The sequence below is a fragment of the Hylobates moloch genome, unplaced genomic scaffold (assembly GCF_009828535.3).
Source record: "Hylobates moloch isolate HMO894 unplaced genomic scaffold, HMol_V3 SCAFFOLD_2, whole genome shotgun sequence".
In the NCBI taxonomy this organism is placed as follows: Eukaryota; Metazoa; Chordata; class Mammalia; order Primates; family Hylobatidae; genus Hylobates; species Hylobates moloch.
In genome coordinates, this window is record NW_026652277.1 from 151,495,801 (window position 1) to 151,516,119 (window position 20,319).

At 37.0% G+C, this 20,319-nt stretch overlaps 1 long non-coding RNA gene across 1 annotated transcript in view; it reads left to right on the forward strand.

The window, feature by feature from the left end:
- The window catches only part of LOC116472558 (uncharacterized), a 32,911-nt gene extending 13,131 nt beyond the window's left edge, over positions 1–19,780 (forward strand). The window contains exons 2-3 of the long non-coding RNA XR_004249115.1: positions 3,064–3,193; positions 16,987–19,780. This is a non-coding gene — a long non-coding RNA (uncharacterized LOC116472558). The remainder of the gene's footprint in view (positions 1–3,063; positions 3,194–16,986) is intronic.
- The last annotated feature ends 539 nt before the right edge of the window (positions 19,781–20,319 follow it).

The window sequence follows — 20,319 nt, forward strand, 5'->3', positions numbered from 1 at the left end:
TTTATGCATTTGATATGTGGATAAATCCAATGCTGGATTTGTAACAAAGTTCACTTCACCTATTGCTAACTGTGTGAACTTGGGTGAGTTTCCTAAGCTCTTGTCATTCATTCAAATACTTACTGAGTGCCTGTTACTATGCCACATTCTATTGTAAATGCTGATGCTGCAATTTAAACAGAGAAGCAAAAATACCTGCCCTCTGTGATGTTTATATCTTAAAGAGGAAAAATAACTGTTGATAAATAGGTAGATTTAAAAATATAGACATTTAAGAAAAAATATAAGGATTGAGAGAAGAAGAATAGGGAGTGTCAAGATTAGGAGTAGAAAGGAAGGTAGCAACTTGGAATAGACTAGTCCCTAACTTCCTGATGTGATGTTTCACCAGGCCTGAGGTCATGCAGATAGCTGAGAGAAATAGCATTCCCAAAAGAGGAAACAGCAAGTGCAAAGTCCCTGAGACAGAAGAGTGTTGCCTGGCATGTTGAGCAAAGAGACAGCTATGGCTGGCAGAGAACAAGAAAGCAGCAGCAGGTGATGTCAGAGTGACAGGGAGCTAGAACTCAGAGGGCCTTGTACGTGATAATAAAGAATGTGGATTTTACTTTGCTAGAAATGAGAAATCACTAAAGGATACTGAATAAGAGTAACAGGATTTGATTTACCTCTAAAGAATCTCAACTAACTCCTCTTTGAAAGAGTGTAAAATATATAATAATAAGTGTGGTGAAGACTGGCCTGCCTGCTCAAATCCCAGTGCCACCACTTACTACCAGTGTGACTTTAAGCTAATTATTTAACCTTCCTAAGCTTTGATTTTCTTATTTTTTCCTTTTTTTTTTTTTTTTTTTTTTACAGAGGTAATCAAAAGTGTTCTCATTTTTAAGGTGGAATTGATAGTAGTTCCTCTTTTGTAAGGTTAAGAAAAAATAAATCAAATAGGGCATACTGAGGTGTTTAGCTCAGTGGATACCACCTAGAAAGCCTGAGACACGCTGATATTATCAGGCTGGTGAGAATCAAGTTCTATAATGTATGTGCAGTATTTGCTTGTGTTGTCCAGCATAGTGGAATAGTGAGCACTTACATGTCATCTACTATTAGTTACTAGCATTACCAACTACTAACCCACTGGCTGTTTTAAAGTAATTCTGTACATTTAAAAATTTTATAATATACCACCTTAAAAGAATCAGAATAGCAAAAGTTCACAGACAATTTTCAGATGTCTCTGAACCTTCTTATTCAAAGTACTCTGCAAAGCACTAGAAAGGCATACGTACTTGCGTAAAAAAGAGAGTACACAGACACATTGTCTCTCTCTATCATATATATAAAATAAAACAGAGTTATATACATAATTATCTATATATTAAACATATATATATCTTTATGTATATATCTTCCCCTTTAAAAATTATTGATATATGTAGAGAGAGAATTTTATAGATAATTTTTAAAGAAGTGGAAATTATCTATATATAGATAATATTTTAAAGGGGAAAGAGTTAGTTAAGACAAGTTTCTGTGTGTTGCTGACCCCTGTTGGGTGGAAAAATTAAAATTGGTCTTCTGAAAGAAAGAAAAGTGAATTCTCAACTCCCTGTACATGATCCTGACCAGGAACCTACTCTCATCCATTTCACTGATTGCACGTCTATGGTCATGGATGGAGACATAGGAGGCCTACTGGTTCTTCAAAGCCCTACTTGTTCTTCGAAGCCCTGCTTCATTACCCAAATGTTATGCAGCTCATACCTCATTTCTTTCCTGAGACCTAGGCTACCTTAAACTGAGAGGGAGGATCTCATCTTTCTTTCCCTTGCCCACCATACTCACACACACATACATACTGACATACTCCCAAAACAAACGCACGTCCCCCAAGCATAGGTCTCTTAGGAAACAACCACATATCCTAATCTGGTCTTGATAGTCAGCTCACGAGAACAAAGGAAAGATTAATGTAGAAACCTGCACTAAAGGCTGAGTACGGTGGCTCAGGCCTGTAATCCCAGCACTTCAGGAGGCCAAGGCGGGTGGACCACTTGCAGTCAGGAGTTCTAGACCAGCCTGGCTAACATAGCGAAACCCGTCTCTACTAAAAATACAAAAATTAGGTGGGTGTGGTGACGGATGCCTGTAATCTCAGCCACTCGGGAGGCTGAGACAGAAGAATCGCTTGAACCCGGGAGGTCGGAGGTTGCAGTGGGACGAGATCGCACCACTGTACTCCAGCCTGGTTGACAGAGCAAGACTCCGTAAAAAAAAAAAAAAAACCTGCGCTAGAATAAGTCCTAATTCTTTCTTTTCTTTAAAGACAGACAAAATGCGATGTTTTAATTCTCATTTTACCTAATAATAAAGAAAGGATGTACCATTAAAATCAAGCAGGAAATTATCCTTGTCTTATTGTCACTTTTTTAAAAATTGTGCTATTCTGCACAGACCAGTTTCTCTAGAATGTTCCCTTGCTGACTTTTGCTCTAGTAGTATCAGTTATACTGAAAATCAGTAGTACTCTTACTTTATTTTACTGGGCACTATCAGACTAACAGCAGAGGTATATAAAGGCAGGGAGAACTACCATTGATATAAGGCCTCTTCCGGACCGAAACGCACAGCCGCACCTCTCTGTTCCGGCAGGTGGAATAGGCCCCCTACCTGGGATCTCTACCCAAAAGGAGGAGGATAGAACACAGGTGTCCTATTCCCTTGAGTCCTCCATCCTTTACTCGACAAAGCTGCGCAATTAGAATAATAAAATGCAGCCGGGAGAAATTGTTAACTCCTGTAATCACAGCATTTGGAGAGGCTGAGGCTGGAGAATCGCTTGAGTCCAGGAGTTCAAACCTGCAGTGAGCTATGATCGGACCATTGTACTTCAGCCTGGGCGACAGAATGAGACCTTGTCATTAATAGTAATAATAATAATAATAATAAATCCAAAACATCAAGAAATTGGGTGTGCCCTTTTAAAATACACTCAGAAAGGGAACAGTTAGAAATCTTAATTTCAGGGATACTTTACTCCTAAACCTATTGTTTTTGTTTTTGCAGAGATTGACCATGCCTACAGGGACAACTGGAAAACAGAAATGAAACCATATAAGCCAAGCACTCACGCAATCTTTGTCCTCCCAGTTGACTTAAGAACTCTTGCGAAGAAAATGTGGCCTCTAGATCTCAGGTAAGGGATCTGGCTGCTCTGTTTTTCCTGATACACCTCCATCCTGCAGGGTAGGTGGGAGTGAGGTGTGCTGAGAAGGAAGAAGTTGTCCGCTTTAACTTGACAAGGCACGGCGTCCCCCCCGTGCCTCCTACTTGAAGTATTTAAATGTTCAGGTGTTTTGGGTTTTGTCTCTTCCAGTTCCGCCTGTCTGCGCCTCTCCGGCAGAGGGCGCCTTTTCCACTGGGTCTCACTGTGGGCTGCTGGGAGTTTTATTCGGTTTGGGCCGGGAAGGAGCTGTGTTGGATCCGCACCCCCTGCCTCGGCGCCGCCTCTGGCCCCGTGAGCCCTGGCCCATCCCACTCCCGCGCCTGCTCCCCGGGGGCTGAATCCGCCCGCCTGGGGTCCAGGTGCCCGTGAGATCCCAGGCGCTCCACCTGGAGGCCCTATCGGGATCGAAACTCGCACTAGCCCCGCCCTCTTGTTACCAGTTCTCTCCGGGCTTGTGGAAAGAGTTCCCCAATCTGAAATCTATACCCAGGAGGAGGTTAGGACACAGGTGTCCTATTCCCTTGCATCCTCCATCTTCTCCTACTCTCTGTTACTCTCCTCTTTTGTTAGTTTGATGGTGCCCAGTGAAATAAAGCAAAAGAATACAACTGATTTTCAGTATAACTGATACTACTAGAGGAAAAGTCAGGGAGGGAACATTCTAGAGAAACTGGTCCTGTGCAGAATAGCACAATTTTTAAAAAATGACAATAAGACAAGGATAAATTCCTACTTGATTTTAACGGCACATCCTTTATTATTAGGTAAAATGAGAATTAAAACATTTCATCTTGTCGGTCTTTAAAGAAAAAAGAACTAGCACTTATTCTAGTGCAGGTTTTGTTTTGTTTTGTTTTGTTTTGTTCTGAGACAGGATTTCGCTCTTGTTGCCCAGGCTGAAGTGCAGTGGCGCGATCTCGGCTCACTGTATCCTCCACCTCCTAGGTTCAAGTTATTCTCCTGCCTCAGCCTCGCTAGTAGCTTGGATTACAGGCATGCGCCACCACGCCCGCCTAATTTTTGTATTTTTAATAGGAACGGGGTTTCACCATGTTGGTCAGGCTGGTCTCGAACTCCTGACCTCAGGTGATCCACCTGCCTCCACCTCACAAAGTGCTGGGATTACAGGCGTGAGCCACCGCACCCGGCCTTTTTGTTTGTTTTGTTTTTGATTTTGTTTTTGTTTTTGTTTTTGAGATGGACTCTCGCTCTGTCGCCCAGGCTGGAGTGCAGTAGCGCCATCTTGGCTCACTGCAACTTCCGCTTCCCGGGTTCAAGCGATTCTCCTGCATCAGCCTCCAGAGTAGCTGGGATTACAGGCGCCCGCCACCACGCCCACCAACCTTCCCCTTCTTGCTGCAATCTCACCAAGACCGCTCTTCTCTCCTAAGTAGCTTTGGTCTGCCCCTTTCTTGGATTTCTTAAGATCAGCAAGGAGCGGGGAGAGAAAGTGTAGCTAGCCAGTAAGAAAACACGAACTGAGAAGTATTTCCGAAACATCATTCCTGTCAGCGTTATTAGAGTACTGATGACCCATATTACGGTGTCGCTGGTTGTATGTCTTCCCCCGCACAGTGTCCAGAGCACCGTGAGGACAGGGCTGCTTTTACTCTACCTTTGAATCCTCAAAAGGTACAGCACCCAGCCCAGTGCTTGGCACAGAGTCTATTGATGATTGATAAATAATAATGTATGTCGAAATTTGGATGAGGGTTCTCATCTTTGTGTTCTTACTTTTATTTGAATTTGACCTTATGATTAGAAGTGCAGGGGACAAATATTTGCTACCATGTTGAAAATCTTAATACTATAACCCTACTCATTGATACAGATATTAGTAAGACTACGCTAGCTAAAGCATCTGACTACATGTTGATTGTTATCAGGATAGTGATGGAGTATTTTTGCTTTTTAAAAAATATAAAGCTTTCCAGAGAAATCTGTCAAAATAATTATTATTGCATCCTAACACCTTTAATTTTTTTTTGGGGGGGGGGGGGGGGTGCCTAAAACATCAGAAATTTATTGTCTTAACCGTTACAGAGACCAGAAGTCTGAAATCAAGGTATCAGAGGGACGTGCTCTCTTAAAGGCCCTAGGAAAGGATCCTTCCTTCCTTCCTTCAAGCTACTGGTGTTTGCTGTCAGTCCTTGCCATTCCTTGACCATAACTTCAATCTATGCCTCCTTCTTTACATAGCCTTCTTCCCTCTACTTCTGCGTCCAAATCTCTAGGTGTGTAAGGACACCAACCACTGAATTATGGCCCACCCTAATCCGGCCCCACTTCACCTTAACCTGATTATACCTGCAAAGACTTTATTTTTAAATAAGGTTACATGCACAAGTCTGGGTAGACATAGATTTTGGAGGAACACCACTCAACCGAGTACAACAATTATATTTGGAGATTTCAACACTCCAGTTTCAGTAACCGACAAAATAGACAAAAATCAGTAAAGATATATCAACCAACTTGATCTAATTGACATATGCAGAACACTATAACCAACAGTGGCAGAATAGTCTTTTTAAGTGCATCTGAAACATTCAACTAAATGGGCTATATAAAAACCAAATTACAATCAATTCCACAGGATTGAAATCATGCACAGTATGTTTTCTGACAATAACAGAAAGAAAACAGAAAACACAAACAAAAAGAAATGTATAAAAACCCAAAATACTTGAAAATTATGAAAAAATCTAATAAGACATTTCTAAGAACTTTGGAATTCTGCAACAAACTTCTCAGTTTCTCCTGTGTCCAAAGAAGACATCAAAAGTAAAATTAGAAACATGTTGATCTGAATGTGACTGAAGACAATGAATGTAATATCTGTTTTTATAAGCATACTTGGAAAACTGGCATGTCATGAACATTAGAGGTCAAAAACTGTTGAAGGGATCAGGGTATGATGGTGTCATACAGCTGCAGTTAGATAACCTACCTTAGGTCAGTTGCTTGTTTTAGACACACTCTTATTTTATTAATATATTGATTCCTAAAACTCAGTACATCTACCTGCCTTCCATGGAAGTAAACAATCCTTAGAAGCAACCAAGATTTTTGAGCTTTCAACTACTTGAGGAGATTTTAAAGGAAGTTTTTAAAAAATTAAATATATGTATATCCTATAGCATATACAGTGCATACATACATATCTATGAACACATATCTACATCAGTTTGTCACAGGGCTTTCTCACCTGTGACCTATAAACTTAGAGACATGATGAGAGCTTTACTGAATATTCAGATTTTTCCATTGTATGTGCATTTTTCTGGAGAAGGCTATATAGCTTTCATTAGATTCTCAGAGAAACCCGTGAACCCAAAACTTTAAAAACTGGTCTTAAAGACAAAAGTGTATTTCAACACTATTCTTTATTCTTGATAATATCTCTCTAATAGGGACCCTTCAGGGTCTTGGTTTGTTATTGAGATTTTGGATGCCCAAGTAGTGAACACTGCAAAACATTAGGAATAATCCTAATGCAAAGAATGACCAGATGTGATAACATAACACATACTAACTGTATGAGACCCTTGATGTGTTTAAAATTTAAGTAGCATTATATCTCTTTACAGAACTAGCTTAAAATTAAAATGGAAACAGCTTTTATGCTGTCTCTGAGGCCAAAAATATAAATTAAACTCTGCATATTTTTTATTTGAAGGCATTCACAGATGACATGCAAGGAATAAAAGCTGGCCAAAAACCATAGCTAAGTATTGTGTTAAAAAAAAAAAAAAAAATGTGTGATTTTTAAGCCAAAAACTATTTAGGAGTCGGTTTCTCATGTCCTAATTATTAAATTAGGAATAAAACCAGGAAAAAGATATTAAAAGTGGTATGCTTTAGCTATTAAGTATTCTCTTTAGGTTTAATAACAACTTTTAAAAATCAAACAAAATTGATCAACAGCCTATGTAAACAGTCATGCAGGACTGAAGAAGAATTCTCTATTTAGATTAACAAGAAAATGGTGCTAGAGGCAGCTTGGTGAGACACTGAGAACTAAAGTTAACAAAACAAATGTGTACTGGGAGAAATGATTTACACACATGTTCTGAATGCTTCTGCTTAGATTAATATTTTCCTTCAAATAAAACTGGTCAAGTTCAATAATGCAGCTATAAAGATGAATCTACAGTAAGCAAGGCATTTGGTCATTCTGAGCCAAGGTATGAGAGTTATTCTAGAAAAGCATCAAATAACCAAAAGTACTTTGGAATCTCTAACTATAGCATGTATAAAATTTTTTGCACGTATGACAATGTATAATGGAACCTCCAAACAAATCCAAACTTACCATGTCTTCAAGATGTAAGTGTCAGCATTATAAAGCATGGGAAAAGCAGTACTTTATTTGGCATCCCATTTAAACCATATATGGCTTTTCTTTGCCTCTTGAGTAAAATGTCCTGCCATTTACCCTTAATTGTCATGCTAACATCCATCTCAGAATCCACTTCCATCTTAGTAAGATGAATAGGTATCTAACAAATCTTGATAATTTGCTTTCAGAGGGGATAGTCTAGAAATAACATCACAGCTAAGACATCCTCTTGACTTCAAACTCAAGTCAAGACTTAGCAATGCATTTTTCACATTATGGATTAAACATGTGCTTTCCTGCAGGGTGCTGTGAGAGTTAAAAATCAAGTATCAATAACTATATAAATGAATATAAGTGGAAGGTTTGTGAGTCAAGGGAAAAAGACACTTAAAAGGCAGTGTTACCTCCTGCTGTCTCAAATTGGTCTCAGGGAAGCCCAATGGACCAGAGCCATCTCCCCTGCTGCTTTCTCTTTTCTGACTATCCATGTATCATAGGATTGACAAATCCACATTCTTAAGCTGTGTTTCCTAACTTAGTCTGACACTAAGTGCTCCAAGCTATTGTTTAGGAATTACCCTCTCACTATAATAAGAACTTCATTATTACTGAATAATAACTCAGTAATGAGTTTTTTTATTCTTCAGTAATGATTCCCAAATGACATAGAAGTATAGGAAGAGAAGAAGCATTCTGAGAATAAGACATTCTGAGAAATGGTGTTTGGTGATCCTAATTACTATCAATGAAGAATCACGTTCTCACTGTTTCATTGTTTCGGGCCAGTATACAGAAGTTGCTAATTCCAGGACGGGCGCGGTGGCTCACGCTTGTAATCCCAGCATTTGGAAGGCCGAGGCGGGCGGATCACGAGGTCAGGAGATCGAGACCACGGTGAAACCCCGTTTCTACTAAAAATACAAAAAAAAAAATTAGCCGGGCGCGGTGGCGGGCGCCTGTAGTCCCAGCTATTCGGAGAGGCTGAGGCAGGAGAATGGCGTGAACCCGGGAGGCGGAGCTTGCAGGGAGCCCAGATTGCGCCACTGCACTCCAGCCTGGGCGACAGAGCGAGACTACGTCTCAAAAAAAAAAAAGAAAAAAAAAAAAAGAAGTTGCTAATTCCAAGGCCTACGGGGCCAGGTGGTTCTTGTGAGGTCAATGGAGAACAAAAGTTTGTTGCCCCTCATAAAATGGGCAATCCGTGTCCCATTCCACCTGTTACCTTAGCAAAAGAACATGAAGTATGGCTTTTCAAGATTTTTCTCAAGATAACTTAGACATCTGGATTTTTATGTGAATACTCCTGATTGTTAAATGCAAACACGAACCCCAAATTCTTACATATTCATAGGCCTGCAGACCTGACGTAGCAGCAAATGTTTCACAAATCTGTGACCTCTAAGAAAAGAACTTCTTGAAACCAGGTTTAGCCATGTAGCCATGTGAACTTGGACTCATGACCTCATAGCTAGGGCTTCAGTGACCTCATCCATAGGATGGAGGAGAAGACTTCCCTAGCAGCAGCTCTGGAGTTCTTTACAAGATGAGCACTCAACAATTCTTGAGTTACGATCATCCTCCCCACACCCAATTTCAGCTCTCAGATGAGGATGTGGCTTCTGACTTAACTGCTGACAAAGTATAAAATGTACCTCAATCTATCAAGATCCAGTGTGGCTAGCTTTCTATACTCAATTCCACAATATGAATTATTTTTAAAATTTATTGTACTTATAAAATCAATTAAGATTCACTGTAGAAAAATTACTAAATACAGATGTACAAAGGGAAATCTCCTTAAAACCCACCAAGTACCTTGATGTAGATCCTTTTAAATCTTTTCCTACGTGTATATTGTTTTTAGAAAAATGACATCATATCTAATGCATTTTTTGTAGCCTGCCTTTTTTACTGAATGTATTTACTCAATAAACACTGATTCTTTAGAGAAGTAGAAATATAATTCTTATAAGATTAATTTCAATTCAGGCTGGGCACAGTGGCTTACGCCTATAATCTCAACACTTTGGGAGGCTGAGGCAGATAGATCACCTTGAGGTAAGGAGTTCAAGACCAGCCTGGCCAACATGGTGAAACCCTGTCTCTACTAAAAATACAAAAAATTAGCCGGGCATGGTGGCGCACACCTATAATCCCAGTTACTTCTGCCTCAGCAGACTGAGGCAGAAGAGTCACTTGAACCAGGGAGGCAAAGGTTGCAGTGAGCCAAGATCGTGCCACTGCATTCCAGCCTGGGTGACAGAGCAAGACTGTCTAAAAAAGAAAAAAAAAAAGAAAAAGATTAATCTCAATTCACTTTTTTCAACATAAGCACAAATATGTCCAATTTGTCATGAGTATAGGGTTTAGGACTAAAAACATAAAACTAAACACCAAATGCAAAGCAATTCTTCCCAAAAAAATAGCTTTCTCCAAATCACTCAGTAATTTCATGATAAAATTCCCAAAATATTAAGAAATCTAGGACTATTACCCTGTAATAATAAAGCCCTCAAAATCTAAAGAAAGAAAGAAATCAAAATACATTTATTATTGAGATGTAAGGACAAAGTATTGGAGACTATAGGTTAATAGTCTGAATAATGAATCTAGAGAAAACAGGAGGAAAACAATGGGGATCACTGTAACCAATTCTGAAAATTCTAGAATGCATGTGTGATCAAAAAGAGAAAAAATAAGTACAATTCATCTATATTTACATATTTAGATAATATATTAATGTACATTTAATAGATTTAGATGTATTAATATTAAACATATTTATATGTTCATTAAATATATTTATTAATTTATATTAGTATTAATATATACTAAAGTATATATTAATAATATAAGTAACATGCAAAGTATATTGAACCCTCTACTAAATCTCTTAATTAAAACCTAACTGTTTTATTACTTTAGGATTCAACAGTGGTACAAATTTAAGTTCACATTTTCCTGGAGGACTTAATTAGTGAAATAAATGACTAGCAGACTAATTCATAGTAGAGAAATAAGAACTCGGCATTTTGGAATGTGATATCTTTGTTGAATCTCCCTCTGTTCCTTGGCCTTCTCTTGCAAAGTTTGACAATGTTACAAAAGTACATAGCCAAGAGTGAGTGAGGCACAGAGCAAATGTGAAAAACTCTCTTCTATTATAAAGACAGTGAAATGTTTTTCTTAGAAAAAAATTCTCTCCCTATCAATAGTCCCAAATACTAATGCAGACTTTATTTCCAAATAAGTTTCTTGTGTCAATCTGTTTTAAATAAATTCTGATCACTTTAAAAGCAAAACTTGGGAGAAAATTACATGTTAGTGGGTTTGATCTGTTCAATAGTCTCACAGTGTTCTCTCAGACTTGGGTGAACCAGGATTAAGTTCCAGCAGTCTTACAAAAAAAAAGACACACAAAAATCTACTAAAGATGCCATATCACTAGTCTTATACTCATAATGAGAAATTATTAGGCCCATCCAAAGATGATAGAAGTTTCCATATTTTCAGTCGCTTCATGTTTACAAGTCACAGATAAACTTCCCTGCAAGGCATCCTGTTCTCCATTCCTGAGATTAAATAAATCAATAATAGAAATCATCTTGCAATACAGATGCTTCCTTCCCCAACCGAAATGTTCTTATAAAAATTTAACAAGAAAATTTTCAAACATCTCATAATGCTGTTTTTACAAAGCAACTGTTAGTTATAAACAAGTCTTTTAGGTCTCAAGGAGATTTAAGATACTTCAAAGGCTTGATCTAAACCCTCTAAATCCAGGTTGCTTTCACATATTTTCTAAAACATAGTATGTTAAATTTAATGTTTTAAAAAATGTTTTAAGTGTTTTGTTATGCACTGGAAAAATTTAAACAGATCTTATTCTAAGAAATTAGCATCTTCTGGAACTTCCATTTTTACTAATTGCTTTCTTTACAAAAAATAAAGAAACAAGTACCTATGTTAACTGTTTTTCTGTAAACGTTTGCAAACTTATTAAAGAAATAACACATCTCATCTACCCAAGGCAGTGTACATTAATATATTTTTATGTACATTTGAAAAAGAAATTCCTCACAACCTAGTTGTTGCAGATGTTCCTCTTGGTGACTCTTCTTATCAGGAGAGAGACTGATCTGTCTTCTTTTAGTACATCCTATAGGTCAGTGGCAAGAAAAAACAAATAAAGGCCATTTTAATAATTATTAGAAGTTTGTACAAATATTAACTACAAAAACCTGCTATTCTGAATTGTTCACTTAATATTGAATGATACATAATTTTTTAATTCTGACTTGAATAATTTATAAAAACATACATAGTGGTATTTTTTTTAAACTAAAAGTTATAGTATACATTTTTTTCCTGTCAGCTTTAAGTGATAGTAGATTGGGTTTACCCTGACAGGTTTGGGTTATCTGAAATAAAAGAAGTCACAGTTTCTTAGGGCAGTATTTTTTATTTCATAAGAGTGATCCAATTGAACTGAATAAATAATTTCTCAGCTTTCTGCTGTTCTTTCCTAGGAAAAAAGAACTGTATACAACAATAATTTATTATTTCTTGTTTTAGTACATATTTTGAAAGTTTTACAACCAAAAGGAACACAGATAACTCTTTAAAGGTCCATTTCCTCTGAAATAAAACAATGTGTAGCTCTTACCACCGGCTGGACATATTTCCCTCAATTTCAAAATAAAAGAAGCAAATGTTGGTCTATTTGTTATACTTGTTATTATTTCTGTTTATCCATGCAAAGTAGCAGAAGTTTAAGAGACCTTCATTTATACCAATTTTGCACAATGAGATCCTGTAATCTTTCTGTTGTATGTGTAATATATAGAAGGTGTTCATTACTTGGCACATTGAAGAGGCAACCATTAAAAAAAGAAGGATAGTCATATTATGAGATTTAATCAGAATTGAGTCATGGTTATAATTATCTGTTACTTTATGCTTCCCGAATTTCCAAATTGTTCCAAAATAGATTAAATATGCATATTTTTAAAAGAAGGAAATTAGAATAATAGTTTTTAATGTTCCAAGGACTTGTCCATTGATGTCCTAGCCCATCTTTTAAATATACAAAGACAATAAAAACACAGGAGTAATAGAAACCAAAGACATGAGCTGTTTACTTGAAGGAAAAATTATGTAATTGGTTTTCAGTTGATATTTTGTAAGGATTGCTGCTAAAAGAATGCTATACTATAGTGAAAACTGAGTTTATTCTGTCTCCTATTACAAAATTAACAATTTAATAATTTTCTTTCTGTTTATTCTTCTAACAATCCTAAATATGAAATTTTATTTTGAGCACTATGTACCTAATTTTGTTAGTTACTACAGAGTGGCAAATTCAAGTTCTTTTATATCTCCTTCTTTTTTCACACACATGTGCACACACACAAAAGCACAGAGTTGTATATCTGAACACATAGTAATTACTCAAGCAATCATTGGACATTTACTGGGCACTCATGCTTTTAGACAATAACAGAGCTCAGGTTCCTAAAGTGGGAAGATCAGTGTTTACGACAGTTGCTTTGTCCTCTGTATTTTCATCAAGATCCAGCCTCCACCCATTAACACAGAATCTACAAAATAATTAAACTAAAACATTTGACATTCCCAATGAGATACATGCTTATCTTCCAAATATTCATTCCCTCTTCCCTAGAACATGAGCCTTGAAAGCCTGTATAGTAAAAGAGCTCAAACTGTTTAACTGTCCAGGTAGTAATAATAGTAACTTGTATTCTTATAGTGCAAGGAAACAAGAGAGAAGATGATAAAATGCAAATTTCCTAATTAGATTCAAAAATCCATGATAAATTTTTTCTTCCCTCCCGCGAAGACAACAGACATCTGGATTTTACAGTATATTTATTCCATCATTCATTCTCTTATTTATTCACTTATCTTTGTGTGTTTTAAGTTTAACTGGAACCCATTAGACAGTCTATACAATGGTTTTAGAAAGTGATTTGCATACTACTAATGTCAAAATACCTATACTTTAAAAGACACATGCACATGTATGTTCATCACAGCATTATTCATAATAGCAAAGACATGGAATCATTCTAGATGCCCATCAATGGTGGACTAGCTAAAGAAAAGGTGGCACATATACACCATGGAATACTACGCAGCCATAACAAAGAATTAAATGACCTTTGCAGCAACATAGACACAGCTGGAGGCCATTATCCTAAATGAATTAATGCAGGAACAAATAACCAAATACCACATGTTCTCACTTATAAATGGGGGGTAAACATTGAGTGCAAAGAGGGAAACAACAAACATTGGGGCCTACTTGAAGGTGGAGTGGGGGAGGAGGGAGAAGTTCAAAAAACTACCTTTTGGGTACTGTGCTCACTATCTGGGTGACAAAATCATTTATACAACAAATCCTAGTGGCGTGAAATTTGCCCATGTAATAAACCTGCACATGTATCCCCTGAACCTAAAATAAAAGTTGAAAAAGAAAAAAAAAAAGAAAATATAACCCAATTAATTTGGCTTAAAAGATTTACAATACCAAAGTAACTTTGACCTCCCTAGAAAATTCAGAGGGAATAGTTTCTATCATATTAAATATCCACCAACTAATGTATAGTGTTTGTAAGATGCTATGCATTTATAAAAATCACAGAAACCTCATTTGAATACTGATTGTTCGTTTATAACTTTTCATCATTTTTTTCAAAAGTCATTATTAAAGAAGTGTTTCTTTTCACACACACATGCACACACAAAGATTAATTACTGTATTCTACTAATTACTGTATTCTATTCTGAGAACAGTTTGTCAAGATGCTACTTGTCCTGTGATATGTAAATAACATATTTATGTTATAAATTGCTACTTGTCCTGTGATATGTAAATAACATATTTATGTTATAAATTTGTGTCATTAAGAAGATAAATATGCACAGCTATAAGAAATATTAAGTTTATTTATATCCATGAAAGAAAGTCAGGTCTCTTTTCTTGCAAAGAAAAGAAAATTGCTAGAGAATAATTGTGCAATGAGGAATCCTATGTCTGGTGTGCCCAAGTACATTGTCAAATAGTTCCGACATTCTTCATTGCACCAAAGCACCTTCCTACAGTATTCAACACCCAAATATCCTTGGTTCCATGTAGAAGCACACTTGGAACCAAGCTTTCCAACACTTAAGGGAATGTTTGCTGTGTAGAATATCTTTTGAAGTGCTAGTCAGGACAAAACAGTAAAAAGCTTTAGCCATTAAGATGTCAACTGAGTGAAGTATCCTCACCTGAACTCCATACTGCAAGAACTATGCTGCCATGTTTAAAATTCTGACTCAGACAACTAACTGTACCCAATTCCAAAACACACTTCTTGCCTATACAAGTTTTTAAAAAGAGACTTCAAGGTAAGGGATATAGCTTGCATCAAGCTTTAGAACATAGATGCATTTAATCAAGATCACACATGAGAGAAAGGGAATTGGAAAGCTCTAAAATCCTGTTGAATCTTATTGCGTTAACTGTACAGTTTACACAGTTCAGGAAAGCCCATGTTCTCTCTCAAACAAAATATAAACACTGGATCTGGATTGCTGAGATTATAAAAGAGTCAATGACATCTTTTTCAGGGGTTATTATTTTAACCCTGATGCCATAGCTGCCTGATTAACTAGAATCTGTCTAAGATTCTTTCTTGCTAATTGAAAGAGATCTACTTTATTTCATTTGAAACATTATATATGTTGAGATTTTTGGCCAAGTGCAGTGGCTCATGTCTGTAATTCCAGCGCTTTGGGAGGCTGAGGCAGGCGGATCACCTGAGGTCAGGGGTTCAAGACCAGCCTGGCCAACATGGCGAAACCCCATCTCTACTAAAAATACAAAAATTAGTTGGGTGTGGTGGCACATGCCTGTAGTTCCAGCTCCCTGGAGGCTGAGGCAGGAGAATCGCTTGAACCAGGGAGGCAGAGGTTGCAGTGAGCTGAGATTACGCCACTGCACTCCAGCCTGGGCGACAGAATGAGACTCATCTCAAAAAAAATACAAAAAACAACAACAACAAAAAAAAATGATATATGTTGAGATTTTTGCAAAAGTGTTGCTGATGCTACCAAATTAAGTTTTCTGAATTATCTGCAATTATTAATGTGTATTAACTTTGTAATAATAACCACTAGCTCTATAATTAACTCTGCACAATGTAAACCTTAATTCGGTTGGAATTACATTCGTTATTTCAAAGATAGTAAACTGCTGTGTGCTACAGATCATGTTCCATGCAACTTTTGAGTTCCAAAAGGTCTCAGGTAGTCTTAAGAGGTGCTAGATGAATCTATGTAATAAATACACTTTTATATTATCCTAAAGCAGACATTTTAATAGCTATAGTTGAAAATCAATAAATATCTGTTGGATGAATGTATAACCCCTTTTCACAGAGAACATGTATAAGTGCTAACAGCCATTCATACAATCCAGTATCATACCATGTTATGTCCCTGGAGTTCTACTTTGGAAACATTAATTGTTTTAAAATACATGGTGGAGACAGATTCGTCACCATTGCAAGACAGAATACCAGAAGTATTCTGCTAAACCTCCTGAAAAACACACACACAAACAAAAACAAATAAGCCTGCTGCCACAGAAATCAGATATTCCTTGATAGGATCAAACCAAAAAAAGTTTAAAGAAGCTATGCTTACCAAATGGACTAGAATACTACCTAAAGTGTAAGATGCATATTCTATGGGAATACAGATGCTCCTTGACTTAAGATGGGAGTTACCTTCTGATGAACCCATTGTAAGCTGAAACTATCATAAGTTGAAAATGCACTTAATACACCTAATATGCCAAATAGCATAGTTTAGCCTAGTCTACCTTAAGTGTGCTCAGAACCCTGACATTAGCCTACAGTTGGGCAAAATTATCTAATGCAAAGCCTATTTTATAATAGAGTGTTAAATATCTCGTGTAATTTATTGACTACAGTGCACTGTGTAGTATCTGTTGTTTACTGTTGTGATTGTGGCTGCCTGGGAGCTGCAGTTTGCTGCCACTGCCCAGTGTCAGAAGAGGGTATCATACTGTGTATTGCTAGGCCAGGAAAAGATCAAAACTCGAAATTCAAAGTGTGGTTTCTACTGAATGTATATTGCTTTCACACCATTGTAAAATTGAAAAATTGTTAAGTTAAACCATTGTAAATCGGGAGCCATCTGCGTAGGAATTATAATAGCAAGCATCCAAGAGTTAAGAATTAGCAGAATCAAAAAATAATCATACAAATTGTACCAGATGGAAAGTCCGTAAGCAAACATAGTTAGTTCCTAACACTTGAAAGTAACTTAATTTGGTTAATTATATTAATTTGCCTATCTGCAAACAAAACAAATATTTTTCTTTTTCTAGGTCCCTTGTTTCCAACTGGTTCAAATAAATAGACAACTCTTCATTCCTATGGTACTTCTTAGAGATAAGCCACATGCATGTATCAGAGAAAACAACTCAGCCTGGTAAATGAACAGGAAAAACTTGGGTTAGAATTCTATTTCTTTCAAGGTGGAGAGCAAATTTTCATAATATCACATGGACATACAGACCAAGCCATGCGTGGCACTATCTACACAATCAAGGCAGAGAACACAAAAACTTGGACATGAATGTTCACAGCAGCATTATTCATAATAGTCAAAAAATGGAAACAACCAAAATGCCCACCAACTGATGCATGAATAAACAAAATGTGGTGCATCCATTCAATGGAATATTATTCAGCCATTAAAAAGGATAAATTACTGATACATGCTACAACATGTATGAACTTCAAAAACATATGCTAAGTGAAAGAAGCCAGCCATCAAGGACCACAAATTGTATTATTCAATTTATATGAAATTCTAAAGTAGGCAAATCTATAAAGACAAAATAGTTTAGTGGTTGTATAGGGCTGGGGTCGGGAGAGGAGAATAGGAGTGACTGCCAGTAAGCAAGAGGTTTCTGGTGAAAATGTGGAGAGGAGGCTTGAATAATTATCTGAGGTTAGATTTGTTATTTGGAGGCACCATTACCTACTTAATTTCCTACACAACTCAAATTCACTAGAAAACTACTGTTGGCTGTACTTTTTTGATAATGTAATTCCTGTATTTCAAAACTGTTTTTAAGGCTTTTCTTAATCTCTCCCTTAAAAACAAAAATACTGAGACAGTTACAAAGTAAAATAGACTTTTTAAAATTTTACTTTCAAAAGAAGATAATCAAAAGTGATACAATCATCACAATTGGCATTAAATTATTGTTTTGATCTTAATATTTTATTCCTCATTCATTTGTTGTTGCTTTTTGTCTTTTCTAATGCTATAATGACTTACCTCAACTTTAACAAAATGAAACTTTGTTTTCATGCTTTATTAACCTGAAGCTAATAATTTTACCTTAGGTGTTATCAAAAAATGACTTATTTTTAGGATAAGTTAATATCTCAAACAACAGTGTTATGCTCTGCCACCTACCAAACTCTGGAGTGAGAAAATCCAATCAGTTTAACTGACCTTGCACAATTAAACCATCAAATACATTCCATATTCGGGCTTGGTGGCTCGTGCCTATAATCCCAGCACTTTGGGAGGTCGATGCAGGTGGATCGCTTGAGCCCAGGACTTCAAGACCAGCCTAGACAACATGGTGAAACCCTATCTTTTCTAAAAATACAAAAATTAGCCAAGCGTGCTAGTGTGCTCCTGGGAAGGCTAAGGTGGGAGAATCCTTGAGGCCAGGAGGTTGAGGCTGCAGTGAGCTGTGATTGCACCACTGCACTTTAGTCTGGGTGACAGAGCAAGACTCTGTCTCAAACAAACAAAAAATCTATAATGGACAACTTAGAAATCTAATTTGATAATCCTAAGAAACTCCCTCCTACTCCTACTTCCTCCCTCAAGTTCTCTAAAAGGTTCAAGAAACAACAATTATAACACTGACATCTAAATGTAATTTGTAAAGTATTTCTTATGTTCTCCCTGGTATTCTCCTTAAAATCATCCTAGCTTTCCCAGAACCTAGATGATATTGTCTTCTAGTTAAAATTTTCATATGCTGATGTTTTCTGCCATTTCTGTTTGGCAGAAAAGCAAACTGGAAAACTTGATAAACAAGAAAGACCTCAAGTAACAAAAATTATATGTCATTCTTGGCTCCACTAACAGCTCCAAACCTCTGAAATGTGGTAGATCTTTTTCCAAAGGAAGATCTTACTAACTCTCAGTGTAAATCTGTACCTTATCTTTATCACTGTTTAAAATCCATCTCTAAATAACATAGGCCAAGATCTCCAAAATCGATAATGGGGAAACTGCTTAACAGCGTTCCAGAAGTTCTTAACCATAAGAGTGATGCTACAGTAGAAAGTAAACCATGAGGCATCATGCATCTTGACTGAAAATTCCACCCCACACCCACTGAGCTAATCTGGAGCTGCCATAGAAGACAGGGAAGTTGGAAGTAGAGACCTTTGCATAGGCCATCACCCCTCGCCATCAATCAAAAGGAATTCTGTGAGCTTCTACTGAGAGCCTAGAGCTCTGCTCAGCAGCACAAAGACAGAGCCAGGCAGAAACAACTCCAGAGCCACACCTCCTCTGAAAGACAATTGTCAGGTGAGATTTTCAAATAAACCCACTGGGGATTATCCACTATCTCCCCAAGAAATTCAAATGTTTAGAAATATAAACACAACACATACTTTTTTTCAGTATTTTATAAAGTTCAACAGTTTTGATAATCACATGTATGCCAAATGATTTGTAAAGTGTAAAATTTGAAAAAGATCAGATATTAAATAATAAATTGAATTAGAAAATACAACAACGATAAAAAAAGTTTTATGAATGGACTACCAGTTTTTGCTTTTTTGAAAAGAAATATTATAACAAGGTTATTTGCTCAAATAAAACCTACCTGACACTCTTGCAAATGTTTAGGGAGGGAAAGTGTGTCTCCCTTTATATTTACTGTTTCTCTTTGAAGCCAATTTCATTTTTTTCAACATCCTGGCCATCTGCATTCATATAAAGTGGTTATTTTCATGGATAATTCACCTTATATATGAAATATAGAACATATCTGGAATAAATTCGTTGCAAAATTGATGTTACCTGTTAAATCTTCCTAGTAGTTCATTTTCACCAAAATAAAATGAGTGAGATTTGCTGCTTTCCTCTAATTTTTTTTCTGCTTCAGTAACAGTTTTAGAAGCAAGTGAATAATTATCTTTTACTTTAGATATCTTGAAATTTGCTTGAAGTCATTCTGGACCCCTTTACAAAAGCTACCTGCGGACCAATCCTGGGGCTCATATTAATTTTACAGACGTCGGGCACCCAGGGTTGCCCCGAGTAGGGGAGGGTGGAGTGAGCGATGCCACGTGTAAGTTAGCAATCATCGGCTCTATTAAAGCGGTTCCATATCTTCCAGCCCCGCACTCATGATTCACAATAATGCCTAGTGTTAGCACTCACTAATCGACAATTTGATGGGGAAGGTGAGGAGGAAAACGACCCTGGAAGCAGAGTGCTGGTTTCACACCCGCTGGGTATCTGTTACATGTGAATTTCCTCTGGCGCCAGCAGGTATTTTGAGCAGGCATCTAGAGGGATCCCAGAGGGGAAAGATGGGAGTGCGTAAGATGGAGCTGTAAGCCTGCGGATCAAAGCTTTAAATATCCCAGAGGAAATCGGTAACATCCGG